This window comes from Pinus tabuliformis, chromosome 4_1, assembly GCF_031772625.1.
Source record: "Pinus tabuliformis cultivar Carrire ecotype Pingquan chromosome 4_1, CPIR1, whole genome shotgun sequence".
NCBI classification, from domain to species: domain Eukaryota; kingdom Viridiplantae; phylum Streptophyta; class Pinopsida; order Pinales; family Pinaceae; genus Pinus; species Pinus tabuliformis.
In genome coordinates, this window is record NC_142303.1 from 455033848 (window position 1) to 455061407 (window position 27560).

The 27560-nt window shown below is 39.9% G+C and overlaps 1 pseudogene; it reads left to right on the forward strand.

The window, feature by feature from the left end:
- Window positions 1-9336: 9336 nt before the first annotated feature.
- LOC149176337 (E3 ubiquitin-protein ligase ORTHRUS 2-like) overlaps window positions 9337-27560 on the forward strand; it is a 40797-nt pseudogene continuing 22573 nt past the window's right edge.

Genomic DNA, 27560 nt, shown 5'->3' on the forward strand with positions numbered 1-27560 from the left:
GTTCAGTATCTGGGATACATTATTGATGAACAGGGGGTGCATGTGGATCCAGCCAAGATCCATGTCATTCGGGATTGGCCATCTCCAACCACTCTGATAGAGCTCTGTAGGTTTGTAGGTCTTGCCAACTTCTACTGCAGGTTCGTGTTGGGGTTTTCTCATATCACTTGGCCCTTGAGTCAAGTCACCAAGGGAGGAGCGAAAGCAAAATTCTTTTGGTTTGAATCTCAACATAAGGCATTCACAGAGTTGAAAGATCGCCTCTGCACGGCACCAGTGCTCACATTACTAGATTTGCAACAACCATTTGAGGTCGAGATAGATGCCTCTGACTATGCTATTGGGGCAATCCTTACTCAACACGGGCATCTAGTGGCATATCACAGTGAGACACTTTCAGACACAGTCCAGAAGTATCCCACTTATGACAAAGAGATGTATTCCATTGTGCAGGCTTGTCAAAAATGGAAGCATTACATTTTGGGGAAGCAAACGGTCATCCACACAGACCACCGAACTCTGTAGTTCATACAGACCCAAGGGAAATTACAGAATGATCACCATCAGAAGTGGTCTACATACCTGCAACAGTTCCATTTGAATATTAAGTATACGAAGGGTAGCACCAATAATGTTGCAGATTTCCTCAGTCAACCATCGATCATGGCGTTAACCAGCATGCTCCACTCTTGTGGGCATGAGACGTCTGATTGGCCACTTCTCTACAAAAGTGACCCAGAATTCGGCCACACATACTAGACACTCTTGGAGGGTTGGCATGTTCCAGATTTTCACCTCCAGGATGCCCTGTTATGCCACCTGGGTCACCTTCGTGTTCCTTCAAGCGAGCGTGCCAAGATGATTTGGGAAGCACACTACAGTCGGGATGCTAGGCATTTCGGGGTCGAGAAAACGGTGTCAATACTGCAAAAGTATTTCTATTGGCCAAATCTTCGACAGGATGTCGGGAAGTACATCAAATCATGTACTGCCTGCACCATTGCCAAACCGACCATCAAGAAGCAAGGCCTCTATACCCCGCTGCCTACCCCTAGTCGACCTTGGGAATCCATCTCCATGGATTACATGTCAGGCCTTCCTTCCACTAAGCATGGAAACGACTGTGTTTTTGTGGTCATCGACAGGTTCTCGAAGATGGCCATTATGGCGGCCTGCAAGAAGAATATCACAGCAGAAGCCACTGCTAAACTCTTCTTTAAACGAGTGTGGGTGCACTTTGGGATCCCACAGTCTATCATCTCAGATCAGGACAGTCGATTCCTCAATACATTTTGGTCCAGTCTCTGGTCAATGCTGGACACCAAACTCACTAAGTCCACAGCCTTCCATCCTCAAAGTGATGGCCAGACAGAGGTTGTCAACAGGATGATTGTACACATTCTACGCATGTACAACTCAAAGAATCCATGCGCATGGGACAAGAGCCTCCCCTATGTTCAGTACAGCTACAACCGAGCTCTTCACAGCTCGACTGGCCATAGCCCTTTTTAGGTGGGCTTGGGATTCCAGCCACTACGCCCCATTGATGTGGCCATGCCACTTGCAGCTACTCACATAGATTCGGCTCATGTCCAGTCCGAAACAGACAAGGAAACCAGCTTCATTGAGCACATCCAATGTATTCACCAGCAGGTCCATGACATTCTGGAGAAATCAAATGCCAAGTACAAGTAGCGACATGATCAACATCGGGTGCCACACAAGTTTCAGGTGGGCGACAAAGGGAACGCCTTACTGGAGCCTATCAGAAACTAAGACCACTTCGATATGGTCCTTACACCATTACTAAGGCTGTGGGAGACAATGCATTTGAGCTCAACATTCCCCCATTCCTTGGCCTGCATCCAATGTTCAATGTGGACCACCTTCGACCATACTTTCCACCATTACTAGACACATCCGACATTGCAGAACAGCTCACACCCACAGAATTAAATCCAGATTGCATGGAACAAGCTGCAACTGATTGGAACATGGACACACATATCAAGAACACTCGCCAACAGAATATCCAATTGTATCGAGTTGTCAAAGCAGGCCAACTCCTTCACCAGGGCAAGTGGCTCACTAGGGACCAAGTTCAGCAGAAGTTTCCTCATCTCATGGAGGAACTCAACGCAATGGGGACCATTGCTTCCTAAGGGGGGAGGAATGATCCAGGTGGATATTGGTGGCCACCTGCCAAGTCCACTTGGACACCCACCATTGTTTCTCTCAGCATTTTCAGTTTCCTTAATTGTAGCACAACTCACTATTTTTAGCAGCTTTTCGGGTCCTAAACTTCCGGAGCCATTTTGAGGCCCTAAACGACGTTTTTTGGGAAATCTAGGAGCAACATGGGTCCATGGACCAATGTTTCCCTTCCCAAAGTTGTAGTGCTCGGATAGATATTTCTAACGAGCTATTGTACGCGTCAAACGGAGATCGTATGCCAAAGTTACGACGCTGGGAAATTGATGTACCAATTTACCCAAACGGGGCCCACAATTTGGCGTTTCATCTTCTAGGGTTAGGTTTTCGGATGTGAAGGGTTTTCCATTATTTTCTCAACAATAAATAGGCCTTCGAGCCTCATTGTAACACGGTTTAGAGGCATGTAGCCGCCACATCTCTTCTCAGAGATAAGCTACCATCACCCTAGCTGGTTTATTTCCATTATTGTTTGTAAGCATATTTCAGTATTTTACATTAATGAAATGAAGTATTATTTCCACTGCATATTCGTGTTTATGGTTATCTCTGTAATTTGTTGCGTTCCTGTTTAAATCCGGATCAAAGAACCAGAGGCAGAGGTAGAAAATGAGAAAGATGAAGAGGAAGAGGGGGAGAAATAGGAAAAACCAAGCCCTAAGAAAACTACAGGACCTAATGAAAAAGAGGTAGTTGCAATCTTAACTACCTTGAGCACCCCAATCAAACCCAAAAAGAAGAGGCAAAAGCAATCCCCTCTCTACTTTAAGACCAGGAAAAGCACCAGGATCAAGCAAGGATGGCATCAAACTCCCAAAAAAATCCCCTATCACAATTGAAGAGTGCCCAAGTAAGAAAGAGGAGGTGGGGCCCATTGAAAGAAAAGTTGAAGAGGTCACCTCTCCAGTAAACATATCAAAGACTCCTATAGTATATGTAAGGAGGCCCACCACTAGATCAACCTCATTTAAACAACCTAAGACACCTACCACCCTCCAACAAAAAGGAAAGGGTAAGCTACAAGAAGAACATAACATGCTACAGGAAAAGCAGAGTGTGCTACAGGAAGAAAAAAGAGTGCTACAAGAGGAGAAGAATGAGAAACAGGAGGGGCAAAAAGTAACACAATAGCTACAGGAGGGGACAACTTCCCCAAAAACATTTAAGGAGGACTTCCCAGAGCTCCACGAGCCTAGTCCACAACCTACTTTCATCTCCTATTATAAATTCATTGAAGGAGGGAGAGTTATTCCCAAAATATTTTCAATCCCACTTTTCTTTGAACTAGAAGCAGAAAGAGAAAGAACCCACAAATGGATGAAAATTGCTAAGTCCAAAAAGGAGGAAGATGTGGGCCTCATGGAAGAAAAGGTCCTTGAAATGGGCAAATAATTAAGTGAGCTAAGAGAGAAAGAGTGCACAATGAGGGAACAACTACATGCATAAAATAGATGGTTGAGGGAGAAGCTGCAGGAGAAGGAAACCCAACTGGCCACAATGGCAAGCCTCTCCATGGAGGCATTACAGTGAAAACATTCATCTAATTCTTATGCACTCTTTCTCAAAGAGTAGTGGATGCAATTCCAAATCAAGACCCTAGCACAACATGGATCTATGCCATTTCAAGATTACAAACAATTCATTGAATTATGTGACCAAAGTAGCATAGAAGACAGAGAAAAATTGGCTGAGTTCTACATGCATAACCTCACCTTGACTGATATGAATATTTTGGATCCCAATGCAAAGTTGGGGGATATGCAACTGATGGCCCTAGCATCTTGGATGACTCATGAGGAGGCCAGAGCTGAGGAGGTAAAGAAAGTAATGGCAAAGGAAGAAAAAGAACCACTATATATCAGGGCAAAGCAGATAAGCCCAATGGTTGTCATTAGAAATCATAACATCATCTCTAATGATGTTGATCTAGCACCCAAATACCTTGCCACCTAGAAGCAAGCCATCTCACATTTTGAAGACACACTCAAGTTGTTATGGATAGAAAGCCAGCAAGCCCGCCAGAGAAGATGGAATGTCGTACCCCACAATCTCCAGATCATGGAGTATCACTCACCTAAAAGGTTGAGGAATGCATTGGAAAGGACACCCATGTACAAAAGACTCATGAAAAAATTAAATGTCAAGTGGATTGGACTCAAGCTCAGTCCACCCGCTGCTAGGCCTACAGGAAGGAATAAATGAAGAAGAGGAGAGGAAGGAGTGGACAAAAATAGAAAAGAATGAAATCTTCTATCCTCAAGAAGGAACACCATCTAAGGATCCTTGGGATGTATACCACAAGGGTCATAATGCCATCCTCCAGCTTTAAAATTATCTCTTTCTCACATTTATTTACATTTCTTGTTATATTATGCTTAGCGAGAGGCGTGAAAGATGTTTGTTATGTCATGTGGCCTAATATGGTTTAAAGGAAGGAAATGGAGCAATTTTGAGATAATTTAAATGAGAGAGCTCAGAGTAGACAACAAGGAGATATTATAGGAGGTTTTCCACCTCCTTAACTCCTTCAATCTACTAAGATCACCACTTTATCTCTCATCCGCTCAAGGTCATTGGCATCCAAGCAGAACAAGGTCATTGATAGCCAAACAAGTGCAGTTCAAGGAGATCTAGATCCACCTTTCTCAAGTTTTGGGAGACAAACATCTCTATTTTCTAGGGAGTCGTTGGTAGCTACCCTTTTTAATAAATAAGCATGCCAAAGAGCTCATTAGGATTCGAGCTTTGTTTTCAGCTAAGAAGTTATTGAGCTCAAGCACTTGTTACTGCTATTTTTTAACTTTTTATGTGATGTATTTGACATTTCTGCAATGATAATGAGAAGTTTCTTATTGATCCATCATTGAGTTAGTTTTAGAGGGCTGAGGCTCTTGGGTTTGGGCCCAACCCCAATAGCTTAGGTCCCTCTTGTGTATTGATATTCCTTTTTAGCTTAGAATGTTTGTTAGTTTGTTGCATTTTATTAGAATATAATTCCTCAAAAATCATGTGACTGTTACCTCTATCTCATCTCTCTCATGGGATCATGACTAGAGGAATCTACAATCACAACCCAAAAATACTATGTTGATGATTTCTTGGAAAAAGGTCTACATTAGTTATCTTGTTTTGCATATGTTTTTTGTAGATTAGAAGTTGATTCATTGCATAGATCAGAGTTTTTGGCATAAGTTAGATAGTTTTTAAATTCAACTCATCTTTTCCACCATTGGTTATGATATTTTTTGAATGATAAGAGAGCATGTGCATGTGATGTTGCAGGACTGTTGGATCTGTAGGCAAGGGGCCTTTTCACCATCTCCATCCAAGACTTCTCCACCCTCTTTTGATGAATCTCAAATATTATTCTTGAGCTTTGTCTCTTAGGTCACCATGAGCAGCCCTCTTAGTCCAAAACTGACCTTCCTGAATTTTTGAGCTTGTCTAGGGGCATTGGTCACCTTTCATCCATCTACCACAACCTCCATCTACCTTGCCATCGCTTGATCTCATCGTTCTTACCTTCCAAACCCTATCGACATCCTTCCTGTAGCATTACAAGCTTTCCTGTAGCAATATAGGGATACTGTAGCAGCTTCCTGTAGCATGCCTGTAGTAGCCTGTTTTTCCCTGTAATGCAATTTTGACTTAGTTTATGAGTAGGATGATCCCCCAGATTGGACTCCATGATCAAAGGCAGCACCTAGGCCATTCCAACCATCCTTTTTCCTTCACTGCAAGAGAGAATAACATTAGTTTCTTTATCACAAATTTAGCACAAGTAGAACATTACTTTATATGCAAGTGTGAATTAGATAGATGATGCATGAAATCTTGAGTTATGAGTTGGTAGGATAATTTCTTGTTTACAAGTGAATTTGATAGCTAGATGGTTGATTGCAAATAGTGTAATTTCCTTTCTGCAGGTAGTATATATCTTGTGTTCTTTCATGAATTGATTCAGTAGAATTTACAAGTTGGTAGCATCTACAAGTTATATTTGAAAAACATTTACTTTTTCTACATTAGAGATAGCCTTTGAATTGCACTTTCAGTAGCTAATTTCCCTCTAATTCAGTAGAAGAATAGTCTTGGAGCCTTAGTGATCAAATGAACTAATTGAGGGTGGCATGAGTAGAATTCCATCTACTATGTATATAGCACTATCACATCGAAGTTTGTATGAACCTCGGGTTGATAAATAGAGTTGAGAAGCCCTTGGGAGTTGCAGCATTCTTGGTGCAATACCAAGGCTCACCACCTAGATATAAAAAACCACTGATAACCAAGTTTACCCAAACCACCCTAACATCTTGGACATATATAAAGTATAGTATGTGGACCAGTATAATGAAAATTATCAAATTAAAACAACAATTTTAATTTTAATTTGACTGAATCAACATAATATTACATTACATAGCATTTTACAACATCACTTGAAAATTGGGTTGTAGAGCGCCTCTCTATGCAATGAATGCAAGTTGATTCATTATCATTAATATATATATATATATATATATATATATATATATATATATATATATATATAGATATGTTGCAATGTCTCATTTTGATCTTTTGATGAAATTGTAATTAATTATGTTTAGCTTTGTCTTATTTCAACATGAATATTTCATTACCGTGTTAGGATATTTGGACATATCAAAACATTGTATGTATTTTATTTTTTAGTTAATGAAGAAGCGAAACAATTGACTAAGACATGAGCACTTATAGGAATCATGCTACCACAAGTGGAGAATAATGAGGGTGATTATGGGGGTCCATCTTGTGAATTGTGAAATCCCATTGATTGTTCCCTTTTTATTTGTTATAGCCAATCGTTGAATGCATGTAAGTAAGTCGGTAGAAGGGGTTGTTTCCCAAGTTATGAAGTGGAGGAAAAGCACCCAACTGATAGAAGGATGCCATTTATTTGTCATGCAAGAGGTTGGTGAAACAACCTCCTTGTAAACTAAATGAGGAATGGACAAGAGTAAACATATTGGAAAGCGTGGACAATCATAGTTGCATACGAAAAAGAAAATCACAAGATACAAAAGGGCACACACATGAGTGGGTAGAGAACAGTTCTTGCATGCAGATAGAGCATAGAGAGGGTGGAGACAAGAATATAATGATTTCTCAGTGAAGATACCAATCAAAAACCTTGGTTTGACACATTGAATTTCATTGGAACATCTCAAATAATCATTGAGTGTGGGATGTGATTGGAATCTTCCTGGATACACATTAAGCATAGGGAAGGGGAGTTGTGTGAGGGACTGCATAGTGATAAGTGCTTCCTCACATGCTATGAAAGTTAGAAAATGGGCGCTTGGAAGTTGCAGGAGCCATACATTTAGTAATGAGAGTGCCTTGGTTGGAAATATACCTCTATGATAACTTATAATCCAAACCTATAAATTGTTGAGTGCACAATAAATTCATCGAAATGGTACCATTATTTAGCTAGGGAGTGGAAAAATGTAAAGGGATAAAGTGAAATTATGCTTATGGTTGGATGAAATATTGTTTACCCTTAATCACTTGATTGGATATCCATTGAATTCAGATAAGTATTTCAAATCTGATTTTATTTTTTTTTGTATTTCGGACACAATGAATAGAAAAAAAAATGTCACCCCAAATTTGAAATGAAAGAATAATTATGAGAAACTTAGTGTTCTTGTGTTCTTGCAGGTTTTCATTGAAGAGTGTTTGGAGTCGTGTGTGATAAATTATTTTTATCAACGTTTCAGGCCAAGTATCATAACCCATCATCAGGATATCTATAGAAGAATCCTAAATTCTCATTTAGCTTATCAACATTTGTGCATATATAATAATTAACCTAGAATTATTAAGCATTTTATGTCGGCTTTAACATAAATTAATTAAAATTTTATTAATAATGTAATTAACTAATAAAGATTCATGATAAGGATAATTTAATAATCAACAATAATAATGATAATTTAATAAAGAAATAAAAACAAGTTTAAATAAAGTCCTAATAATATTAATGTAATCTATGTAGTTTATATTAATTAATAATGTAATTAAATATGGGGAGGCTAGAGTGGGAGGGGTAATTGTTAACCTCGAAGAAAAAATAGAAATAAAGTTTGCATGGGGACTAGGCATCGCGATGAATAATCAAGCCGAAGCCCTTTCTCTTTGGCAAGGTCTGAATATTAGTGTGGCTAACGATATCAAAATCTTGACTATAGTTGGTGACTCTATGATGATTATTCAAAAATGTGTTAAGCTCTCCGAGAATGAGAACCTTCTCGAAGATGAAACCTCCTCAATCATGATCAGGATTATTTATTTATTAAAAAAATTTGAAAAGGTGGATTTGTACCATGTGTTGCAGGCCAACAACCACGTGGTGGATGGACAAGCCAACGTTGGGGTGGCTCTGGAGCAAGGTGTATTAAGTATCAATCAAGTCGTTAAAGAATGTCATATTCCCTAATCTGTATTAACTGCTCTAGGTCGACGTTGTACTGTTGGGGTACGGGTCTTCAGAGTATCAAGTCGGCAGTAAATATGGTTAATTCACTGATGGTCCCTTGCAGTGCATTGGGAGTTGGGGTGGTAGGTAAAGAGTTAAGGCACAGGTGTGGCAGCATTAGTTTGAAGTTCATGTGCGAGGAAAGGTGGGCGTCGAGGTCTTGGTTACTCACTAGGAGCTGCAATATAGTTACATTCGCAGGGGAGGCTGGTACCATCGCAAATCGTTCCTGGTTAATTTTGGTGGTGGAGGAAATGGAGGGTAGCTGCTTTGACATGATTCTAAATCGATTAGCATTTATGAAGGATAAGACTGGGAAGAATGTCAGGTTTCACCAAGCCATTATATATTGCAGTTGGCTGCGAACGACAAACCAAAGGATAGTGATTATTCAAAGTTGGATTGCCGCAAAGATGGCCTCTGCAAGTAATGGAAGTGGTGGAGGCACAGGGTCAGGTCGCTCTAGGAACATCGAAAGTTTGGTAGACAGTTCATGTAAGCCAGTGATTAAGGAAATTGTGAAGGAGATAAATGAAAACATGGCAGTTCTTTACGTCCAATTATCGGGACTGGGAAAATATATGGAGCTATTGTAGAAGGAAATGGAAGGTCTATGCATCGATGTGCTGAGTGTGCAACAGAAGGTGGAAAACATTGAAATAAAAGGGGAAACTGCTACAGTCGGGGTTCTAAAGGAAGTCTTCGAGTTCGGGGAAGCTATGGTCCCCAATGCAACTAGTCTTGCGGTCGTTGTCGCTGATCGAGTTCTGGATACTAGAGCGGATGGTGTTGAAGAAATGCAATGACAACAGATAACCTTTGGGAGAAGAAATCGACCCCGGTAGCAGTGGATATATGTTCTTTTTAGTGTTATAATTATGTTATGTCGAAGTATAGAATATGTTGGATTTTTTTTGGAGAGTTTATAGTTTTAGATAGGTACAAATCTTATATGTAATTAAAGTTGGTAGCAAGAAGATCCTACTTCAATGTAAAACGATGAATATTGTAGATAGCATGATCTTTAATTTTGTATGGGACATGGCCCTTTTCCAGTTTATATAATGAAAATGCTACCCGTTTCTTTAAAAAAGGAAATTGTAATTAAATAATAAAGATAAATAATAAGGTTAATTAATAAGGATACTTAATAAAGAATTAATAATAAGGTTAACTAATTAATTAATAATAGTGAGGTTAATTAATGTAATAGTAATTAAATTGATTAATAAAGTAGTTAATTAATAATGATTAATAATAAGGTATATTAATAATAATTAATAAGAGGATTAATTAACGTAATAATAATTAAAATAATGTAATTTATGTGATATTGATTAAGATAATGTGACTTAAATAATGTAATTAAGTAGATAATGTAGTAAAGTAAATTTGATTAGCAGTAAATGTGGTTAATAATGGGGGACTTAAGATAATGTAGTAAAATAAATTTGATTAGCAACAAAAGACTTAAGAAGTATTGGGGTTGTATTTGGTGCTACTGAAGAGGTGAAAGAAGAAAGCTTTTGACAATTTGTATCTGGATAACCTAATGTTTATATGAGTAGCATCAAGATGATTAAGGACCTTGAAGGTTTGTGTTTACTTGTATATATTTCAAGGTTTAATATTGAATGGGATTGTAATTGTGCAGGATCTCTCCGTAAAAAGGTTGAACGTTTGAAGCATGCTTGCATTGGTGCATATATATTTGGTTTAGTTGATAAGGAAAGATGAAGCATCTTGTGGCAACAAGATTCTTGTGAGGACATCTGGCCAGCCTATATGTTGATGTTTAGATCTCAAAGTAGGGACAATGGCATTGGTCTTGGAGCTCTGACCTTGGATACACACCTAGATCCTTGGGTTGGAGTTAGAGCTTAAAAGCATGATGGTACCTAAAGTGGCAAAAGCTTGAGTACACCTTAGTCCCACCTGATTAGAGTACTTTGGTCAAATATCTAATCTATAACACTACATGTATTGTGACTCTTCATAGTGAATATCATTTTGAGATATTCAATGTACCTTTGTAATTATGAATACCTCCCTAGTTAAGAGGGAGTGTTGAAAAATGTAACTAGTGTTGGTATTCATAATTGTAATTGAGTCATGGTGTAATATATTTATCAAAATAAAGAAAAAGGAATTTTATTATAAAATAAATTGACTTATTAAAGCATGGGTTTCATGCTTGGGTCAATGGTTAATAGGTCAAAGCCTTCATTAAGAGCTTCTAGGGTTTATGTCAAGAGTCATTGTCCTTGTCATCACTTAAAAGACCCTTCTTAGGCTTCATCTATCAAGAAATAAATTTATTTTAATATAAAATGGGCCTTTTAGGTCTCCTCCACCAAGTCGACCTCAACCTGGATAAGTCAACCTAATTAAGAGAAAAAATCAACTATATAAAGGCAACAACTTGACCTTGGAGTACATTCACAGCAAGTTCGGTTTGTAGTTGAAAGGAGTGTGAAATTCAAGGAAGGAGGAAAGAATAGAGAAGGAGAAGGAAGTCTTTATCAAGCAAAAGAAATCAAATTTTCTCCCTCTTTGTCTCACACAAGCAAAGTTGTTGGGTTGCTAAAAGGGCCGAAATTGCAGTGTCGGAGCTAGGCTGAAATTGCAGTACTGAAGTAGCTGGGCCGAAATTCTGATATAGCTGGGTCGAAATTTTTTCATTGATGCAGTGTTGATGTACTATTGTTGCATGTGATCCTTGGAGTCTAGAAGGACAGTTTGAGGGTTGACTTGGTGGAGTAAGAAGAGTCTTTTGTCAGGTCTATGGTCTTATTCTATCTCAATTTGATTAGTGAAAGATTTTGACTTGGTTCCCCCTAGAGAAGGGTTTTAGCCCTCGCTGAGTGCCTACATTTGTTGTCGTTGATCTTCATGTTTTGATTTTATAATTTCTTAATGAAAAGTAGATAAAAGAAGAACATAAAGAGAAGATAATAAGATTGCAAAAATATCACAAGTAATTTGTTGAGAATAGCAACAAGAAATGCTAAAAATAGCATTTAGAATATTCCAATTTTAATTTGTCCTTGAATTAAAATTGAGAATTAAAATTCGAATTTAGTCTCACCAGCTGCTTGAAAAATAATTAATTAATTCATCTTTGATTAATTAGTTGGAGAAATTCAAGCTAGAAGTCTTTGTTAATTCATTCAACAATTATCCCTTCATTTAAAGAGATTATCCCTTAATTAAGGAGATAAGGATGAGTTGTATTTGAGTTGCAATTAGTTAGCTCAGTTAACTGAGTTATGTCCAGTTAAATTAGTTCCAAACAGTTACTAATTGTGAGTTCAATCAATTAATGCATGCATGAATCAAACTAGTGTACTCCAGATAATTGAGGATTCTCTCATAAATAACTCATGCATGTCTATTCATAGAAAGACCCAGTTGAGATTAAAGACAGGGACATGTTACTATCAGTTGCATGAGTTTTCCTATAAAGGAAACTCATCCATGCAGAAGGAACAAGGTTCCTTGAGGATTGCGCAGTTCTGACAGGGTGTAGGATCAGTGTGAGTGATCAGTCTTCCCCTTGGTAACAGGAGGATCACCCAGAGAAACTGCGCAAGGAAATAGGAGGCTTGGAGGGCAGAGGAGAAGGTTTGTGAGAAGCCTTGGTTTCCTGTGAGCATCCAGGAGGATTGTACTAAGAGCTGGTTAGTTGTGGGAGCTAAGGCTTTGTGTCATTCTGAGATATTTCCACCTTGCATGTTAATATAGATAGCGGGGTTTTTAGCTAAGGCTTTCCCCGGAGTATTCTTCTATGTTTCATGTGCATTGATTCTGCTTCTGGTTATATGTGTTCTGCTTGATGTAGGTTTTCACCCCGTACAGAAATTACCTGCATACGAATTCTTAAACACAGAAAATAAACAATGCGAGAGCATAACACATAAAACAAATATACACAGAGATTTTCCCCTGGATCCCAAAACCGTGACTACCAGATTGATTTTTCATTATGTTCCTTTCAATGTTACAATACATATTTATACATGCCGAAGCATCCAATACCATGGACCGAAAAACCATAGGTAGGTTCGCCCAACCTAATATAGGGTCCAAAAAAAAATTTCCCAGGGCGTTGCCCCAGACCCCATAGAGGGGGGCTATCCGCCCCCCTTAAACCCCTCGAACAAGGGGGCTGCCGCCCCCCTGCTGCACAATCAGCGCAACGAAGGGGGGGCTTCGACCCCCCTCTAACCCCCTGGTTCACTACGTAGGTTAGTCGTGGAAAGAGTATAACACAACCCAACATTCTCCCACTTGTTGTTTTCTTTCCACAGGGGGCCACAGGAGAGTTTAGTCATTTTTCCAGCCCTGAAACATCCATTGTTTCTCTACACCAGGAGAACTTCTCATGGCTCGCAGATTTTTTCAATGCATCTGCAGTATTCTTCAAAGTGTCCACCTTTACCAGCAACACCTTTTTGTCTTCTATCATATCCTTCACAAAGTGATACTGAACATCAATGTGCTTTGTCTTTGAATGATAAGTAGGGTTCTTTGCCAAGAAAAATTCACTTTGGCTATCACAGTCTATCCTTATAGCTCCCTGTACTAACCCCATACTTTAACACAATCTCTGCAACCAAACGGCTTCCTTGCTTGCATGAGTGGTTGCCATGTATTCTGCCTCTGTAGTTGATAGTGCCACTACAGATTGTTTCTTACTCATCCAACTGACTGCACCCCCAAATAGGTTAAACACATACCCACTTATAGATCTTCTCTGATCCAAATCTCCAGCCCAGTCTGCATCAAAAAAGCCATGAGTATCCAAAACTCTGTCCAATCCTGGTCTTCCTTGGTAGCACAAACCATAATCACTAGTGCCACACAAATACCTGAAAACCCGCTTCACTGTTGTCCAATACTCCCACTACATGTGCAATCTTAGGTCTAGTATAGACCATTGCATACATCAGGCTACCGACTGCACTTGCATATGGAACACGGGACATATCCTGTTCCTCTTCTTGTGTCTTGAGAGGGAGAGTAAATTAACTCTCAACATACAGCCCCAAAAGAAGTCTCAAACAATTGTGGAGGAGCCACAATTGGAGATACTGAGAGGAGACCGAGTGGAGGCATCCACTCATGCAGAGACCTTCAGTAGTGGGAAATTTCAAGCCAAGTCAACATAGGAATCAATGCATCCATACCTCCAGATGTTAGGTGGGGCGATGTGAAGTGATAGTCCCAAGAAGGCTGAAATTGGGTAGGGTTCATTGAGATGTTTTATCTCATGGATTGTACCTTGCTATGGGAGCCCAAAGTATAGAGTAGCAGGAGGAATCAATGGGATTTATGCAGTTAGAGATCAAAGTGACAAAGGCTAGAGGAGTCAGATACTGAAGAGCGTAGAGAAGGATTGACAACAGTGAAAAAAGGCAGAGTCAGCCGAAGCACAAAGTTTTCAGTTGACAGAGGCAGTAGCAGTCAGAGACTTTGATGACAGATGCATCATACTGATTCAGGTTGGATATTTTTTTGTTTCTGGAGTTGCTGGAGCAACAACACTAGAGAGAAGTGTTGCATGCAAAACATTCCAAAGGTTCAGGATCGGGATCGAGTTGAATCCCTTTCTTGTTGAGAGGGAGTGTTGAGAATAGAAACAAGAAATGATAAAAATAGCATTCAGAATATTCCAATTTTAATTTGTCCTTGAATTAAAATTGAGAATTAAAATTTGAATTTAGTCTCACCAAATGCTTGAAAAATAATTAATTAATTCATCTTGGATTAATTAGTTGAAGAAATTCAAGCTAGAAGTCTTTGTGAATTCATGCAACAGTTATCCCTTAAATTAAGGAGATTATCCCTTAATTCAGGAGATAAGGATGAGTTGTAATTAGTTAGCTCAGTTAACTGAGTTATGTCCAGTTAAATTAGTTCCAAAGAGTTTGAGGAACTAATTGTGAGTTCAGTCAGTTAATGGATGCATGAATCAAACTAGTGTACTCCAGATAACTGAGGATTCTCTCATAAATAACTCATGCATGTCTATTCAGAGAAAGACCCAGTTGAGATTAAAGACAGGGACAGGTTACTATCAGTTGCATGAGTTTTCCTATAAAGGAAACTCATCCATGCAGAAGGAACAAGGTTCCTTGAGGATTGCGCAGTTCTGACAGGGTGTAGGATCAGTGTGAGTGATCAGACTTCCACTCGGTAATAGGAGGATCACCCAGAGAAACTGCGCAAGGAAATAGGAGGCTTGGAGGGCAGAGGAGAAGGTTTGTGAGAAGCCTTGGTTTCCTATGAGCATCCAGGAGGATTGTACTGAGAGCTGGTTAGCTGTGGGAGCTAAGGCTTTGTGTAATTCTGAGATATTTCCACCTTGTATGATAATACATATAGTGGGGTTTTTAGCTGAGGCTTTCCCCAGAGTATTCTTCTATGTTTCATGTGCATTGATTTTGATTCTGGTTATATGTGTTTTGCTTGATCTTGCTCAAATCTACTAAGCTTCCTCAAGTTTGATTGTAGAAGTAGATTAAGTATTTTTCTTTAGTTGTATTGAATTATCAGGTTAATCTACAGTGAGAATTTCTACATGGCATCAGAGCAAAGGTTATCAGAGCTGTGAACAGTATACGGAGAAGAGAATTCAAATTTTAAAGTTCGGGGTTGCAGGTACAAATCGAATTCATCTCATACTTCAGGTTGGTCAATGGCGTTCTATGGAATGAGACTCGAGTATGCCTTGGATGGCAGCTCGAATTACATAGCATGGAAGGATAGAATGGAAGCGGTATTAGAAGACAATGGTTTGAAGGATTTCATTAATTAAGAAATCCCCAAGCCAGCTGCAGCTAATGCACAAGAATTGGCTGAATGGAAGAAGTGTGTAGCGAAGGCGAGACAGATTCTTTTGAAGGGAGTTCGAGACCATATTGTCTCAAGTCTCCATGGGAAGGAGACTCCGTTTTCAATGTGGAAGACATTAAAGGACCTCTATCAGAACAGCAGCGACCAGAGGAAACTAGTGCTCAAGGATAAGATTGAGAAAATAAAGATGGAAAAGGGCGATACTATTTATACATATCTGAACAAGCTCACCACCTGTAGAGATGAGCTTAGTATTGTGGGAATAACTACTACCAATGATGATATGGTGAGCCTTTCTCTCCTCGATCTTCCAAAGAGATGGAATAGCTACCAGGACTCTGTGAATGGAAGAGAGAAACTGTCAGATTGGGAACGACTATGGTCGGATCTCATGCAAGAGGAGATCAGGAGGAGCACTCGAGATGGTTCTTCATCCCAGGATGATGATGAAGAAAATCTTGCCTTAGCAAGTAAGGCAAGGAAAGGGAAGGAGAAGGATTGTCATCCCAAATTGAATTCTTCTCATGGAGGGAAGAAGGGTGAAAAATGTAAAGTGAGATGCTTTAATTGTCACGATATGGGTCATTATGCGACTAATTTCCCATCAAAGAAGTCCAAGAAGGGATCCTCGGAAGGATCAGAAGGTGAGGCATTAGCCTCTCAGTTCAAGATGGACTTCACCCTCATTGCATGCATGGTGTCATCGATGATGGGTTGTGGTTGGTTTCTTGACAGTGGAGCCTCATTCCACATGATCGGCGATAAAAGTTTATTTAGTACCTTGGAGGAGAAAGACCTCAAGATACTCATAGAGATGGGTGACAACGAAAGGTTTAGTGTTTCAGGAGTGGGCATGGTTGCTTTTCAGAGGGAGCATGAATCTCTTATCACCTTGACAGATGTGAAGTATGTGCCTAGACTGAAGAAGAATTTGGTATCGATCGCGATGTTGGAGGACAAAGGCTACGATGTTGTCTTCAGTAAGGGAAAGGTTTTCCTTAGACACATCACCACGAGACAGGTGAAATAGATCGGTTCACGAGTCAAGAACCTGTATGCTCTTGAGGTTCAAGATTCATGCAAAGCCTTGAGGAGCAAGGCAAATGTTAGAGAGTTGGTGGTTGAGAGGGAGAGTAAATTTCCTCTCAACATACAGCCCCAGAAGAAGTCTCAAACAATTTTGGAGGAGCCACAATTGGAGATGCTGAGAGGAGACCGAGTGGAGGAATCCACTCATGCAGAGACCTCCAGTAGTGGGAAATTTTGAGCCAAGTTAGTAGATGGATCACATGCAGCCATACCTCCAGGTGTGAGGTGGGGCGATGTGAAGTGATAGTCCCAAGAAGGCTGAAATTGGGCAGGGTTCAATGAGAGGTTTTATCTCATGTGACATGGATCGTACCTTGCTACGGGAGCCAAAAGTACAAAGTAGCGGGAGGAATCAGTGGGATTGATGTAGTCAGAGATCAAAGTGGAAAAGGATAAAGCAGTCAGATACTGAAGAGCGCAGAGAAGGATTGACAACAGTGCATAAAGGCAGAGTCATCCGAAGTGCTAAGTTTCAATTGACAGAGGCAATAACAGTCAGAGACTTTGATGACAAATGCATCATACTGTTTCAGGTTGGATATTTTTTTGTTTCTGTAGTTGCTGGAGCAACAACACTAGAGAGAAGTGTTGCATGCAGAACATTCCAAAGGTTCAGCATCGGGATTGAGTTGAATTCCTTTCTTGTTGAGAGGGAGTGTTGAGAATAGCATCAAGAAATGCTAAAAATAGCATTCAAAATATTCCAATTTTAATTTGTCCTTGAATTAAAATTGAGAATTAAAATTCGAATTTAGTCTCACTAGATGCTTGAAAAATAATTAATTAATTCATCTTGGATTAATTAGTTGGAGAAATTCAAGCTAGAAGTCTTTGTGAAGTCATGCAACAGTTATCCCTTAAATTAAGGAGATTATCCCTTAATTAAGGAGATAAGGATGAGTTGTATTTGAGTTGTAATTAGTTAGCTTAGTCAATTGAGTTATGTCCAGTTAAATTAGTTCCAAACAGTTTGAGGAACTAATTGTGAGTTCAGTCAGTTAATGGATGCATGAATCAAACTAGTGTACTCCAGATAACTGAGGATTCTCTCATAAATAACTTGCATGTCTATTCAGAGAAAGACCCAGTTGAGATTAAAGACAGGGACATGTTACTATCAGTTGCATGAGTTTTCCTATAAAGGAAACTCATCCATGCAGAAGGAACAAGGTTCCTTAATGATTGCGCAGTTCTGACAGGGTGTAGGATCAGTGTGAGTGATCAGTCTTCCACTTGCTAATAGGAGGATCACCCAGAGAAACTGCGCAAGGAAATAGGAGGCTTGGAGGGCAGAGGAGAAGGTTTGTGAGAAGCCTTGGTTGCCTGTGAGCATCCAAGAGGATTGTACTAAGAGCTGGTTAGCTGTGGGAGCTAAGGCTTTGTGTAATTCTGAAATATTTCCACCTTGTATGATAATACAGATAGTGGGGTTTTTAGCTAAGGCTTTCCCCAGAGTATTCTTCTATGTTTCATGTGCATTGATTATGCTTCTGGTTATATGTGTTCTGCTTGATCTTGCTCAAATCTATTAAGCTTCCGCAAATTTGATTGTAGAAGTAGATTAAGTATTTTTATTTAGTTGTATTTCATTATTAGGTTAATCTACAGTGAGAATTTCTACATGGTATCAGAGCAAAGGTTATCATAGCTGTGAACAGTGTATACAGAGAAGAGAATTCGAAGTTTAAAGTTCGGGGTTGCAAGTACAAATCGAATTCATCTCATACTTTAGGTTGGTCAATGGCGTTTTATGGCTTGAGACTCGAGTATGCCTTGGATGGAAGCTCGAATTACATAACATGGAAGGATAGAATGGAAGTAGTATTAGAAGACAATGGTTTGAAGGATTTCATTATCAAGAAATCCCCAAGCCAACTACAGCTAATGCACAAGAATTGGTTGAATGGAAGAAGTGCGTGGCAAAGGCGAGACAGATTCTTCTGAAGGAAGTTTGAGACCGTATTGTCTCGAGTCTCCATGGGGAGGAGACTCCGTTTTCAATGTGGAAGACATTAGAGGACCTCTATCAAAACAATAGTGACCAGAGGAAACTGGCGCTCAAGGATAAGCTTCAGAAAATCAAGATGGAAAAGGGTGATACTATTTCTACATATATGAACAAGATCACCACCTGCAGAGATGAGCTTGGTAGTGTGGGAATAACTACTACCGATGATGATATGGTGAGCCTTACTCTTCTCGGTCTTCCAAAGAGCTGGAATAGCTACCAGGACTCTGTGAATGGAAGAGAGAAACTGTCGGATTTGGAATGACTGTGGTCGGATCTCATGTAGGAGGAGATCAGGAGGAGAACTCGAGATGGTTCTTCATCCAAGCATGATGATGAAGAAAATCTGGCCTTAGCAAGTAAGGCAAGGAAAGGGAAGGAGAAGGATTCTCATCCCAAATTGAATTCTTCTCATGGAGGGAAGAAGGGTGACAAATCTAAAGTGAGATGCTTTAATTGTCACGAGATGGGTCATTATGCAACTAATTTCCCATCGAAGAAGTCCAAGAAGGGATCCTCGGAAGGATTGAAAGGTGAGGCATTAGCCTCTCAGTTCGAGATGGACTTCACCCTCATCGCATGCATGGTGTCATCGATGATGGGCTGTGGTTGGTTTCTTGGCAGTGGACCCTCATTCCACATGATCGGCGATAAAAGTTTATTTAGTACCTTGGAGGAGAAAGACCTCAAGATACTCATAGAGATGGGTGACGACGAAAGGTTTAGTGTTTCAGGAGTAGGCACGATTGCTTTTCAGAGGGAGCATGAAGCTCTTATCACCTTGATAGATGTGAAGTATGTGCCTGGAGTGAAGAATAATTTGGTATCGATCACGATGTTTGGGGACAAAGGCTACGATGTTGTCTTCAGTAAGGGAAAGGTTTTCCTTAGACACATCACCACGAGACAGGTGAAACAAATCAGTTCACGAGTCAAGAACCTGTATGCTCTTGAGGTTCAAGATGCATGCAAAGCCTTGAGGAGCAAGGCAAATGTTAGAGACTTGGTGGTTGAGAGGGAGAGTAAATTACCTCTCAACATACAGCCCCAGAAGAAGTCTCAGACAATTGTGGAGGAGCCACAATGGGAGATGTTAAGAGGAGACCGATTGGAGGCATCCACTCATGCAAAGACCTCTAGTAGTGGGAAATTTCAAACCAGGTCAGCATAGGAATCAATGCAGACATACCTCCAGGTGTCAGGTGGGGCGATGTGAAGTGACAGTCCCAAGAAGGCTGAAATTGGGTAGGGTTCATTAAGAGGTTTTATCTCATGGATCGTACCTTGCTATGGGAGCCCAAAGCACAGAGTAGCGGGAGGAATCAGCGGGATTGATGCAGTCAGAGATCAAAGTGACAAAGGCTAGAGGAGTCAGATACTGAAGAGCGCAGAGAAGGATTGACAACAGTGCAGAAAGGCAGAGTCAGCCGAAGCACAAAGTTTTCAGTTGACAGAGGCAATAGCAGTCAGAGACTTTGATGACAGATGCATCATACTGATTCAGGTTGGATATTTTTTTGTTTCTTGAGTCACTGGAGCAACAACACTAGAGAGAAGTGTTGCATGCAGAACATTCCAAAGGTTCAGCATCGGGATCGAGTTGAATCCCTTTCTTGTTGAGAGGGAGTGTTGAGAATAGCAACAAGAAATGCTAAAAATAGCATTCAGAATATTCCAATTTTAATTTGTCCTTGAATTAAAATTCGAATTTAGTCTCACCAACTGCTTGAAAAATAATTAATTAATTCATCTTGGATTAATTAGTTGGAGAAATTCAAGCTAGAAGTCTTTGTGAATTCATGCAACAGTTATCCCTTAAATTAAGGAGATTATCCCTTAATTAAGGAGATAAGGATGAGTTGTATTTGAGTTGTAATTAGTTAGCTCAGTTAACTGAGTTATGTCCAGTTAAATTAGTTCCAAACAGTTTGAGGAACTAATTGTGAGTTCAGTCAGTTAATGCATGCATGCATCAAACTAGTGTACTCCAGATAACTGAGGATTCTCTCATAAATAACTCATGCATGTCTATTCAGAGAAAGACCCAGTTGAGATTAAATACAGGGACAGGTTACTATCAGTTGCATGAGTTTTCCTATAAAGGAAACTCATTCATGCAGAAGGAACAAGGTTCCTTGAGGATTGCGCAGTTCTGACAGGGTGTAGGATCAGTGTGAGTGATCAGTCTTCCACTTGGTAACAGGAGGATCACCCAGAGAAACTGTGCAAGGAAATAGGAGGCTTGGAGGGCAGAGGAGAAGGTTTGTGAGAAGCCTTGGTTTCTTGTGAGCATCCAGGAGGATTGTACTGAGAGCTGGTTAGTTGTGGGAGCTAAGGCTTTGTGTAATTCTGAGATATTTCCACCTTGTATGATAATACAGATAGTGGGGTTTTTAGCTGAGGCTTTCCCCAGAGTATTCTTCTGTGTTTCATGTGCATTGATTCTACTTCTGGTTATATGTGTTATGCTTGATCTTGCTCAAATCTTTTAATCTTCCGCAAGTTTGATTGTAGAAGTAGATTAAGTATTTTTCTTTAGTTGTATTGCATTATCAGGTTAATCTACAATGAGAATTTCTACATGGTATCAGAACAAAAGTTATCAGAGCTGTGAACAATATACGGAGAATATAATTCGAATTTTAAAGTTCGGGGTTGCAGGTACAAATCGAATTCATCTCATACTTCAGGTTGGTTAATGGCATTCTATGGATTGAGACTCGAGTATGCATTGGGTGGCAACTCGAATTACATAGCATGGAAGGATAGAATGGAAGCGGTATTAGAAGAAAATGGTTTGAAGGATTTCATTAATCAAGAAATCCCCAAGCCAGCTGCAGCTCATGCACAAGAATTGGCTGAATGGAAGAAGTGTGTGGCGAAGGCGAGACAAATTCTTCTGAAGGGAGTTTGAGACCATATTGTCTCGAGTCTCCATGGGAAGGAGACTCCATTTTCAATGTGGAAGACATTGAAGGACCTCTATCAGAACAGTAGCGACTAGAGGAAATTGGCACTCAAGGATAAGATTCGGAAAATCAAGATGGAAAAGGGCGATACTATTTCTACATATCTGAACAAGCTCACCACCTGCAGAGATGAGCTTGGAATTGTGGGAATAACTACTACCGATGATGATATGGTCAGCCTTTCTCTCCTCGGTCTTCCAAAGAGATGGAATAGCTACCAAGACTCTGTGAATGGAAGAGAGAAACTATCGAATTGGGAACGACTGTGGTCGGATCTCATGCAGGAGGAGATGAGGAGGAGCACTCGAGATGGTTCTTCATGCAAGGATGATGATGAAGAAAATCTTGCCTTAGCAAGTAAGGCAAGGAAAGGGAAGGAGAAGGATTCTCATCCCAAATTGAATTCTTCTCATGGAGGGAAGAAGGGTGACAAATATAAAGTGAGATGCTTTAATTGTCACGATATGGGTCATTATGCGACTAATTGCCCATCGAAGAAGTCCAAGAAGGGATCCTTGAAAGGATCGGAAGGTGAGGCATTAGCCTTTCAGTTCGAGATGGACTTCACCCTCATCGCATGCATGGTGTCATCGATGATGGGTTGTGGTTGGTTTCTTGACAGTGGAGCCTCATTCCACATGATTGGCGATAAAAGTTTATTTAGTACCTTGGAGGAAAAAGACCTCAAGGTACTCATAGAGATGGGCGACGACGAAAGGTTTAATGTTTCAGGAGTGGGCACGGTTGATTTTCAGAGGGAGCATGGAGCTCTTATCACCTTGACAGATGTGAAGTATGTTCCTGGATTGAAGAAGAATTTGGTATCGATCGTGATGTTGGAGGACAAAGGCTATGATGTTGTCTTCAGTAAGGGAAAGGTTTTCCCTAGACACATCACCACGAGACATGTGAAACAGATCGGTTCATGAGTCAAGAAGCTATATGCTCTTGAGGTTCAAGATGCATGCAAAGCCTTGAGGAGCAAGGAAAATGTTAGAGACTTGGTGGTTGAGATGGAGAGTAAATTGCCTCTCAACATACAACCCTAGAAGAAGTCTCAGACAATTGTGGAGGAGCCATAATTGGAGATGCTGAGAGGAGACCGAGTGGAGGAATCCACTCATGCAGAGACCTCCAGTAGTGGGAAATTTTGAGCCAAGTTAGTAGAGGGATCACATGCAGCCATACCTCCAGGTGTGAGGTGGGGCGATGTGAAGTGATAGTCCCAAAAAGGCTGAAATTGGGTAGGGTTCATTGAGAGATTTTATCTCATGGATCGTACCTTGATACGGGAGCCCAAAGTACAAAGTAGCGGGAGGAATCAATGGGATTGATGCAGTCAGAGATCAAAGTGACAAAGGCTAAAGCAGTCAGATACTGAAGAGCGCAGAGAAGGATTGACAACAGTGTAGAAAGGCAGAATCAACCGAAGCGCTAAGTTCTCAATTGACAGAGGCAATAGCAGTCAGAGACTTTGATTAGAGATGCATCATACTGATTCAGGTTGGATATTTTTTTGTTTCTGGAGTTGCTGGAGAAACAACACTAGAGAGAAATGTTGCATGCAGAACATTCCAAAGGTTCAGGATCGGGATCTAGTTGAATTCCTTTCTTGTTGAGAGGGAGTGTTGAGAATAGCAACAAGAAATGCTAAAAATAGCATTCAGAATATTCCAATTTTAATTTGTCCCTGAATTAAAATTTGAATTTAGTCTCACGAGATGCTTGAAAAATAATTAATTAATTCATCTTGGATTAATTAGTTGGAGAAATTCAAGCTAGAAGTCTTTGTGAAGTCATGCAACAGTTATCCCTTAAATTAAGGAGATTATACCTTAATTAAGGAGATAAGGACGAGTTGTATTTGAGTTGTAATTAGTTAGCTCAGTTAACTGAGTTATGTCCAGTTAAATTAGTTCCAAACAGTTTGAGGAACTAGTTGTGAGTTCAGTCAGTTAATGCATGCATGCATCAAACTAGTGTACTCCAGATAAGTGAGGATTCTCTCATAAAAAACTCATGCATGTCTATTTAGAGAAAGACCCAGTTGATATTAAAGACAGGGTCAGGTTACTATCAGTTGCATGAGTTTTCCTATAAAGGAAACTCATCCATGCATAAGGAACAAGGTTCCTTGAGGATTGCATAGTTCTGACAGGGTGTAGGATCAGTGTGAGTGATCAGTCTTCCACTTGGTAACAAGAGGATCACCAAGAGAAACTTCACAAGGAAATAGGATACTTGGAGGGTAGAGGAGAAGGTTTGTGAGAAGCCTTGGTTGCCTGTGAGCATCTAGGAGGATTGTACTGAGAGCTGGTTAGCTGTGGGAGCTAAGGCTTTGTGTAATTCTGAGATATTTCCACCTTGTTTGATAATACAGATAGTGGAGTTTTTAGCTGAGGCTTTCCCCAAAGTATTCTTCTGTGTTTCATGTGCATTGATTATGCTTCTGGTTATATGTGTTCTGCTTGATCCTTCTCAAATCTATTAAGCTTCCGCAAATTTGATTGTAGAAGTAGATTAAGTAGTTTGCTTTAGTTGTATTGCATTATTAGGTTAATCTACAGTGAGAATTTCTACATGGTGTCAGAGCAAAGGTTATCAAAGCTGTGAACAGTATACAGAGAAGGGAATTTTAAGTTTAAAGTTTGGGGTTGAAGGTACAAATCGAATTCATCTCATACTTCAGGTTGGTCAATGGCGTTCTATGGCTTGAGACTCAAGTATGCCTTGGATGGTAGCTTGAATTACATAGCATGGAAGGGTAGAATCGAAGCGGTATTAGAAGACAATTGTTTGAAGGATTTCATTGATCAAGAAATCCTCAAGCCAGTTGTAGCTAATGCACAAGAATTGGTTGAATGGAAGAAGTGTGTGGCGAAGGCAAGACAGATTCTTCTGAAGGGAGTTCGAGACCATATTGTCTTGAGTCTCCATTGGAAGGAGACTTCGTTTTCAATTTGGAAGACATTGAAGGACCTCTATCAGGGCAGTAGTGACCGGAGGAAACTCGCGTTCAAGGATAAGCTTCGGAAAATCAAGATAGAAAAGGGTGATACTATTTCTACATATCTAAACAAGCTCACCACTTGTAGAGATGAGCTTGGTAGTGTGGGAATAACTACTACCAATGATGATATGGTGAGCCTTTCTCTCCTCGGTCTTCCAAAGATCTAGAATAGCTACCACGACTTTGTGAATGGAAGAGAGAAACTACTAGATTGGGAACGACTGGGGTTAGATCTCATGCAGGAAGAGATCAGGAGGAGCACTCGAGATGGTTCTTCATCCAAGGATGATGATGAAGAAAATCTGGCCTTAGCAAGTAAGGCAAGGAAAGGGAAGGAGAAGGATTATCATCCCAAATCGAATTTTTCTCATGGAGGGAAGAAGGGTGACAAATCTAAAGTGAGATTCTTTAATTGTCACGAGATGGGTCATTATGCAACTAATTGCCCATCGAAGAAGTCCAAGAAGGGATCCTCAGAAGGATCGGAAGGTGAGGCATTAGCCTCTCAGTTCAAGATGAACTTCACCCTCATCGCATGCATAATGTCATCAATGATGGGTTGTGGTTGGTTTCTTGGCAGTGGAGCCTCATTCCACATGATTGGTGATAAAAGTTTATTTAGTACCTTGGATGAGAAAGACCTCAAGATACTCATAGAGATGGGTGACGACGAGAGGTTTAGTTTTTCACGAGTGGGCACGGTTGCTTTTTAGAGGGAGCATGGAGCTCTTATCATCTTGACAGATGTGAAGTATGTGCCTAGACTGAAGAATAATTTGGTATCGATCACGAAGTTGGAGGACAAAGGCTACGATGTTGTCTTCAGTAAGGGAAAGGTTTTCCTTAGACACATCACCATGAGACAGGTGAAATAGATCGGTTCACGAGTCAAGAACTTGTATTCTCTTGAGGTTCAAGATGCATGCAAAGCCTTGAGGAGCAAGGAAAATGTTAGAGACTTGGTGGTTGAGAGGGAGAGTAAATTACCTCTCAACATACAGCCATAGAAGAAGTCTCAGACAACTGTGGAGGAGCCACAATTGGAGATGCTAAGAGGAGACCGAGTGGAGGCATCCACTCATGCAGATACCTCCAGTAGTGGGAAATTTCGAGCCAACTCAATAGAGGGATCACATGCAGCCATACCTCCAGGTGTGAGGTGGGGCGATGTGAAGTGATAGTCCCAAGAAGGCTAAAATTGGGTAGGGTTCATTGAGAGGTTTTATCTCATGGATCATACCTTGCTATGAGAGCCCAAAGTACAGAGTAGCGAGAGGAATCAGTGGGATTGATGTAGTCAGAGATCAAAGTGACAAAGGCTAGAGCAGTCAGATACTGAATAATGCAGAGAAGGATTGACAACAGTGCAGAAAGGCAGAGTCAGCCGAAGCACTAAGTTTTCAATTGACAGAGGCAATAATAGTCAGAGACTTTTATGACAGATGCATCATATTGATTCAGGTTGGATATTTCTTTTGTCTTTGGTGTTGCTGGAGCAACAACACTAGAGAGAAGTGTTGCATGCAGAACATTCCAAAGGTTCAGGATCGGGAACGAGTTGAATTCCTTTCTTGTTGAGAGGGAGTGTTGAGAATAGCAACAAGAAATGCTAAAAATAGCATTCAGAATATTCCAATTTTAATTTGTCCTTGAATTAAAACTGAAAACTAAAATTTGACTTTAGTCTCACTAGGTGCTTGAAAAATAATTAATTAACTCATCTTGGATTAATTAGTTGGAGAAATTCAAGCTAGAAGTCTTTGTGAAGTCATGCAATAGTTATCCCTTAATTAAGGAGATAAGGATGAGTTGTATTTGAGTTGTAATTAGTTAGCTCAGTTAACTGAGTTATGTCCAGTTGAATTAGTTCCAAACAATTTGAGGAACTAATTGTGAGTTCAGTCAGTTAATGCATGCATGCATCAAACTAGTGTACTCCAGATAACTGAAGATTCTCTCATAAATAACTCTTGCATGTCTATTCAAATAAAGACCCAGTTGAAATTAAAGACAGGGACAAGTTACTATCAGTTGCATGAGTTTTCCTATAAAGGAAACTCATCCATGCAGAAGGAACAAGGTTCCTTGAGGATTGTGCAGTTCTGTCAGGGTGTAGGATCAATGTAAGTGATCACACTTCCACTTGGTAACAGGAGGATCACCCAGAGAAACTGCACAAGGAAATAGGAGGCTTGGAGGGCGGAGGAGAAGGTTTGTGAGAAGCCCTGGTTGCCTGTGAGCATCGAGGAGGATTGTACTAAGAGCTGGTTAGCTGTGGGAGCTAAGGCTTTGTGTAATTCTGAGATATTTCCACCTTGTATGATAATATAGATAGTGGGGTTTTTAGCTGAGGCTTTCCCCAGAGTATTCTTCTGTGTTTCATGTGCATTGATTATACTTCTGGTTATATGTGTTCTGCTTGATCTTGCTCAAAACTATTAAGCTTTTGCAAGTTTGATTGTAGAAGTAGATTAAGTATTTTGCTTTAGTTGGATTGTATTTTGCTTTAGTTGTATTGTATTTTGCTTTATCAGGTTAATCTAAAGTGAGAGTTTCTACATAATTATCAATAGAAGAGAAACTTTCTACCTTTCTGAGTTTCCGACTTAATAAATTATATATTTTTTCCTTAATTTCATTCATCATCCTCTTCATTTTATCCATAATTCCACTTTTAAAGCTTACCCAAGAATGTGATAAATCCACTTGTTTCTACATATTACTATTCATTTCATCAAATTTTTTCTTTAATTGGGAGAACCTATATTATAAGTCTTCATTTTTTCTAGATGTCACGTTTGAGTTTTTATGAGGAGAAACACTAGTACTCTTTATAGAACCCTTTTCCATTTGATAAAATGATAATACTCCTCTCTACACAAAATTTCAATC